This window comes from Apteryx mantelli, chromosome 4 (genome assembly GCF_036417845.1).
Source record: "Apteryx mantelli isolate bAptMan1 chromosome 4, bAptMan1.hap1, whole genome shotgun sequence".
Classification (NCBI taxonomy): Eukaryota; Metazoa; Chordata; class Aves; order Apterygiformes; family Apterygidae; genus Apteryx; species Apteryx mantelli.
The window spans coordinates 31,707,503-31,714,816 of NC_089981.1; the positions used below are offsets into that span (position 1 = coordinate 31,707,503).

General features: G+C 43.9%; 1 protein-coding gene across 1 annotated transcript in view; it reads right to left on the reverse strand.

Moving 5' to 3' along the window:
• The window catches only part of PPFIBP2 (PPFIA binding protein 2), a 106,656-nt gene extending 103,714 nt beyond the window's left edge, over window positions 1–2,942 (reverse strand). Inside the window, exon 1 of the mRNA XM_067296163.1 lies at window positions 2,864–2,942. The gene's annotated coding sequence lies outside the window, so the exon portion shown is untranslated. The remainder of the gene's footprint in view (window positions 1–2,863) is intronic.
• Window positions 2,943–7,314: the final 4,372 nt, after the last annotated feature.

Below are 7,314 nucleotides of genomic sequence, written 5' to 3' on the forward strand. Positions count from 1 at the left end.
CTAGCCATAGAAAAAGTGAACTAAGTTTCTGAACTGTCTCTGAATAGTCTAATAGGAGTGAGAGCAGTGTTTAAGGATGAGTGCTTCACAGTCAGTTTTTTGCGGGGTGGCAAGGGAAGGCAAGGAGGCAAAGTGGGAACAATATAGGTAAATGAGGGCTAGATGCAGAGCTACGCAAAGAAAAAAAAAAGGTCACTACCCTTTGTTCTTTTACTTTTTCCCATCTTTTGCACTCATAGCACATTCTCCCTCTCCCTTCTCCTTTGTTTGCTGACCCTGAGTGCTCAGGAAAGGTGATTCTTAAGGACTTTGCTCACTGTTTTCCATCTCTTCCCTTCCCACCCTCCACACATACACTCCACCACATTAAGCCTCACTACCACTGTCTTAGAGCCTGCACAGAGGGTCTAGAATGGGACAGAGACTCAGTGTAACAGAAACATGACAGAGGAAAGGATGTAAAGAGGGCAGGGACCACTCTCTCTTGCCCTGATTCAGTCTCTCCTTCAACATACACATGGGACAGGGAGGAGAAGAATTGAGTCAAGAACCCAGAAAGCACTTCTCTAGCTTTCACCTACACCAATGTACTCTCTACCACTTCACTTTGTTTATAAACTTACACACACTCTGATCACTTTTCCGCCCTGTCAGTCCCATATTAACAAAGATAAAGTAAGATCAGATCAGTAGGACTGAGGGGAGGCTAGTGCTTATTATCCCGTCTCAACCTATTCCTTCCCTGCCTCCTTCCCATCCTCTTCCTTTCTACCACAGTCCTAACAGATGTGGTACCTGGAGTGAATTAAAGGTGGTGGCAGCAGCACTCCCTGCCACCTTTCTTCAACCTACTGGGTTTCTCTCCAGGGACAGGAGCTAAAAGCAGCAAGGGAATGTGGAACCAGGGAACAATGCTCCCAGCCCAATTCCTACCGTGCTTCAGCCACACAGGAGATTAATCAGTTTCTGCCCCCTCCCTTTAATTTGGTGCTTCCTATAGGGCAGAGTTCCAGATGTAGGACAGATAATCTGCTAGAACTTTTGCCAAGACACTTGCTTATTACCTGGGGTAGGTAAATAAAGCATTTAAGTTTTGAAAAGTGAGACTAACATTAGTCCAAAACAGCTACAGACACACCATATGCATCTACAACAGATATAAACATCAGCTGTCACAGTGGCAAGATTAGTGCTGAGCTATCCCTCAGCTTAAGTCTTGATACCAGAGACTTGAAATCAATTCTATTTCTCTCACATTCTGGTGCCAAACTATACTTGCCCATGAGACAAATCCTTGGATCCTTTGAGCTCTTCCTCTGCCCTAATTTACACTGTGTTTCTTTTAGTTTCAAGTAGCCCTTCCAATTGCTGCAATTGCTTGGGACCATAGGCGAATGAAGGGTAAATCCATATCACTTTCAAACAACCCATGTTTGTTTAGATTTGTCCCAATTTGTCCCTTCCCTCTCCTAGTAGGGTGAGCTCTACTCCAAGCAATTGTCCATTAAAAAGGTACAAGGAAGTGTAACGATTTATTGGTTTTGGCCAAGTTCATATGGCAGACCAAAATCAAATGCAGGAACACAAGTAAAGTAAATCAATAAACCTGGAAAGCTGAGATTCAGCCTGCTTCGCTCTCCTACCTTCTCTCCACACATTTCCATACAAGTTTTAAAACTAAGTCCTTCATGCAACCACACGCCTATTTGCATACTGCTGCTTCCTATTTAAAAAAAAAAGGACACACAGAAAAGTGCCTCTTACTGTTCACTCTCCTGCCAAAACCTCACAATCAAAAATCTGGTATTGCAGAAGACATTTATGATGAAAGTGTGCTGTGTATGCAAATCTTCACAAGCATATACTGCACTTCACTGATTACACTCAGATCCATAGTCACTGACCCAACAAATTAATACTTCAACATCTTATATTGCACCATGCAAAACTGAAGAAATGACCATACACAAAGTATATGGCTACTTATCCTTCTTGCAAATGTTAAGGAGGTGTTTTTAATCACAATACTGTGATAATGTCAGTGCTGAACTACAAAACTAGAGATGACATCTCCTCATACTTTTACCTCACTTAATTTTGTGCTGCTAAAATAACTCATAACTGGTTTACCTTCCAGATGTTCTTTTCTGAATATTCTTTTGACTATTTTATTTCCCTCACATATCTCTTTCTGAATTAATTTTTTTCACTTATGAATACTTCAAGTTTAATAGTGATGTAAAGTGCAAAATGGGAAGAAAAAAACCCCCAAACTCCTCACTTTCATTTAATAGAACTTGGCTGTAACAGGATGTCATTGCTGACAGCACAGTCTCTGAATCAACAGTATTATGACAATAAAATAGCTTATTTATTGAACTGCTAGCTGAACTCAAGTTTCAAAGCTTTGCTCTCTGCAAGAATAAATACTCAGCCTACAAGAAGCCGTGTCTATTTAAGAGCTTTCTCAGCAGGACGGAGCCCTCAACTCTAACAGCAATAAAATAAATAAATAAATAAGAGAAGCAACAGGCATTGCTTTTAGTCACACCTCCAGCAGGATTCCGTTCCCGTTTAGAAAATAGCCGAAGCGCCCCAGAAACCGCCACAAGCCGAGGTGCCCCGCGCGGTTCCGCCGCCTGCCCGACAGCGCCCTCGACCAAGCCGCCGCAGCGCCCTCACGGCGCCTCAGCCCTCCGCCCCCTTACCGCGCTGCCCGCGCCCCGGCCGGGGGACGCCCGAAATGCCCTGGAAGAGGCGCAAACGCTCCCCGCTACGGCGCGTCCCTTCCGCCGAACACCCTCGCGCACAGCCCGCCCCCGCCTCGGCACCCAGCGCGCACCGCCCGCCCGCGGTGACCGACCTGCGCGGCGGCGGCGCCGCCCGGGCTCCGCTCTCCGGGAGCCTCCGCTCTCCGCGGCCCCAGGTGCGCCACGCAGCGGTTGGCCGTTGGCCGTTGGCGCTCGCCCCCAGCTCTCCTCACGCGCACGAGGGGCGCGACGCGCTCGCCGCCCGCTGCCCCCGCGCCATTGGCTGCGGAGACGGGGCCGCCGGCGGCGGCGGCTGCCGCCCCCACGTGACAGGGAGCTGCGGGCGGGGGAGGGCGCGCGGTGCTGCGCCTGAGCCCCTCGCGCCGGCAGGTGCGAAGGGGCGGCGTGCGGCAGCCGTTACCTCGGCCGTTGGCGCGCGGCAGCCGTTACCTCGGCCTCGGCTGGCCGCGTGTCACGCCGTGGGGCCGCTCCCTTGGAGCACCCCCATCCCCTTCCCCCCGCGGGAGCAGGCTTGGTACGTCTCCATGAAGCACTTGGCCTGACAGGAGTTCAGGATTACTTCAGGATGCCCGCAGTAAGTCTCCTCTGTGCAAAAAGGAAATACAGAACCCAAATGTGGGCGCAGCAGGGTTGGAAGTCAGGTGTTTACCCCGGTTTCCCTACAGTAAAGTCAGGATTCTTTTATCAGTGTAACTCTGTAGGCGCAAGCAGCTGTAGCAGTATCAAAAGGGTTAAGTGCCCCCCCCCCACTGATGTGAAATCAGCACTGCGCATAGCCTTGTGGCCAAGGAGTGTGGCCAGTCACTGACAACACCAAATTTGGAGGCAAAGCATATTTCCAATGGTTCTGGTGAGTCCTGACTAGTGTCTCATGGCTTCATTTGCCTTGCTCTACCTCAGTTTCTGCAGCTACTGGGAACTGCTGAGGTCAGGCTGGCCAGGCACCCTATGCATTGGGCCCTTGTAGGCCTTGGCTCCACAGGAACCTTTCCAGTCAGCTCATGGAAGAGGTGGAAGCTGGGTTTTGTTCTGAGCTCTACTGTGAATTTCAGTGTGAGGGAAAGCTTTTGGATAGCTTGCCACCCAAATTTCTGAATTTTGTTTCTTACATTGTTATTGGTGGAAATTGAATAATTGATTAAAACTGCATATTTTTAAAAGCATGTTTTTGGTGCATATTCTTACATACCAGGGATTTTCTAGGTTGACAAAAAATTGATGTTATTAACTGAGAAAAATAAAGCTTTTTCCAAAGATAAAAAAAATATGGTATTTTGATACTTAAAGCATTACTGATCTATTTTAATTGTGTTAGTAAAATAAGAGAGTGGGCCATTTATACCGATATCAGTGTTTTCTTATGTCATATGTTTTTTTTGACTCCTATTCTAAAAAGATTCTATACTAGTATGTTTATGATTGCAAAAATCTCCAGTACAGAAGGGCTCCAAGAAAACAAATGTATAAAAGAAAGGCATTCAAAAAGTGTAGGTCTGTTGAGATTTCAGGATTATTTCTAGGCATATGGGAGGTGCTGCAAGGTTTGGGCTTGGGGGTTAGCTCATCACTTTGGTTGCCTTGCTGATCCAAAGTCTGATAACAGTTTCTGTTGTCCTGTTCTTTTTGCCCAGATGCATCATCCTGTACGCGTACTACTGACACAGCTCTTTCACAGCATGCATGTGGTGAGCACTTTGGATTATGTCATTTTTCTAGGGAGTTGACTAAATAACAGTGAGCATTTTGCAGAAAGTGAGATAAAGAGTTTCGAGTACTTGTAATGCAGGCAATGTATTTAAAACACATACTTTCTGCTCTTTGTAGAATGGTGGTATTTCAACCACTGCAGTTGTATGTCTTCCCTCTGTGATGATCTTCCATCTAGTTTAAGAATATTTAATATACATGATGCTTTAATGTAATTCTATAACTTATCATAAGTGTGCTCAGTTTTTAGGTTTCCTTTTGGCTAGTGTAAACTTGTGGTGTATTTGGAGTGTTGAAACATTTAGGTATTTTGTTTCCTGTTACGATCTGATATACTCTCTGACCTTGTGAAGTTGCATAGGATTTTAATTTTCTCTTAAGCTTGTTCATAAGACTGAGACCATGAATCACATACCAGATGCTCCAGATAGAGATTTGGACCTCATTTGTAGAGCAAACATGCCCAAGATGGGAGAGGGAGAAAATGGGAAGTGAAGTAGAACACCTTTGAAACATCTCTGAACTTGTTAAAGAATAATTAAAACTAGCAAGAATTCAGAGGCTGTATATTAATTTGGCTTGCTTTTGAATTTTTCTTGTCTCTCAACTTTGAGGTAGTCATGTTAAACAGGTCACATGGAGGGGTAGTCAAAACTATAATGGTTGATAACATTTGAATCTTTTATAATATTGATTAAAAATGTATTACAATAACACTGACAGTTGCAGTATTGGTAAACCTTTTGGAGAAGTGCCAGTATAATTTGGAACAGTCTGGGTAAAGCTGAGAGACTTTTACAACACTGGCCTGTTTTCTCCTTCCTTTCCCCAAGTAGCCTCACTGGTTGTCTAGGACATGTGTCTGGGTGACTGCCCACATGATGAAAACTGCATCTAGGACTTCATTTACTCCTTTGTGGCCATGAGGCATAACCTCCTCTCTCCCTCACTTGCTGTATGAATTGTCAAGACCCCCACTGCCACGTGCGTGGGAGCTCTACTGTGGTCCACTCCACCATTTTGTTGGGAAAAGCACTGTCAGCCAGTGCATGGGAAGGCGAGTGTGGCCTTGCCCTAGTGCTGTGAAGGGAAAGGGCCTGGAACAGAGAGGCTGTGCAATTAGTGCCACTCCCTTGGGAAGCAATCAAAGGCGGAAGCGTGGACGGGTGGGGAGGGAAGCTGAGCAGCACAGGTAAGTGTAGAATACAAACCGGTGTCCTGCCATTGCAGCAGTATTCACATGTAATCATTTTACTGTTCTGTTTCTCTATTGTTTATTATATGGAGTGCTGATGCTATTGTAATACTATTATACCACCAGAGAGCAGAGAGAATTCTAACATGGGGTTAACTTTAGCCTGTTGATCCTGTCTATATTAAGTCATGTTTAACATAATTTTCATGGAAATGGATTAATTCTGTTTCTGTCTTGCTTAATGTAGACAGTTTCAGAAGCACTCACTCTATCAGCTGTCCTGGTCTCTTGGCTAATTACCATTCTAGAACTCTCCCTGCATTCACGAAGAGTGATTTGTTTCTTTTCTGCAGTAGTGGAGACATTACTGTCACAAAGACGCCATTGTGTTAAGACTTTGCCTCCCTTATATAACAATGAACCTTATTCAGGGATAGCAGAACCTTCCTTCCTTAGAAAAGAACTATGAAAAAACAAGTTAGGAACCCCAAAAGAGAACGCTCTGTTAGGCTCTGCTTTACGAACTGTTTTCATTTCTTCCTTCTCTGAAATCAGTGGAAAGTTGTCTGTGACCTCCCAGCTGCTGCTGTATCACTGTTTATCTCAACTAGATATAACTACTGGAGTATATTTTTATTTTGTCAAAAATTATTGAGCAGAACTGGCCGACTTTCTCTTCCTCAGTGTCACAGTAACGTTACGGGTCATGCTGTTAACACTGAGAGGCCTTGCATTTTAGTTCAGGCCATGTTCCTGATCCTGAAAATATGTGTGAATGTGCTTAGATTTACACATGTGAATAGTTCTTTCAAAGTCCACTTGTTTTTTTATCAGGTACTACAGAAAGGTGGCAAAACTGTTTATAGTCACTGAAAGGTAAGGACCAAAACAGACACTTAGATCAAAGCTTTAAATGACTATGTTCCCTACACTGTCAATGAGTGCAGCTTTGTTAGGACACCTGTAATTTCAAGACCAGACTATAAGGCATTCAGTATATAAATCAAGAAAACACTCAAATTTTGATATACTAGTTTGCACTACGTTCCAAAAAAGTTTTAAAAGTTTTATTACACTGTTTATGAAGAAGAGCAGATCAGCTGCAGCTGCCATGGTTTATATTTCAGTCTCAACAATTGTAATTTTTCATAGTCAACTTTACTCAATAATAATGATAATACCAAGAGGAGCCTGAGATCTCTCACCCTTCTTTATCAAGCTTTACTCCAAGAAAACTACAACAAGGGTTGTTATAATGTGACTTCGATGCTTTCAGTGGATCACAGTATTCATATTCATGCACTGTACAGTCTATGAAGCACCAATATTAAAACACAATAAATGATCGTCTTGTGATGCAGGACTGTGAAAGCTGCAACTACTATGTAATCTCTTGTTCCTGAAAAAATGATTGATTTGCATTTTCACAGATTTCCTTTCATGTAAATTTTGTTAACCAAACTTTACACAGGAAATCAAGGAGTAGAGAATCATTCCCCATTGACTCTATACAGCTGATCCACCATGTCTCAACAGAAAGTGTAGCCTGCTTTATCTTTAAAAGAACTTTATGGCCAGAGTTGTGTACCAGTTTCCTCTGGTTATGTGGACATTCTTCACTCACCCTTTGAAACCTTTTTT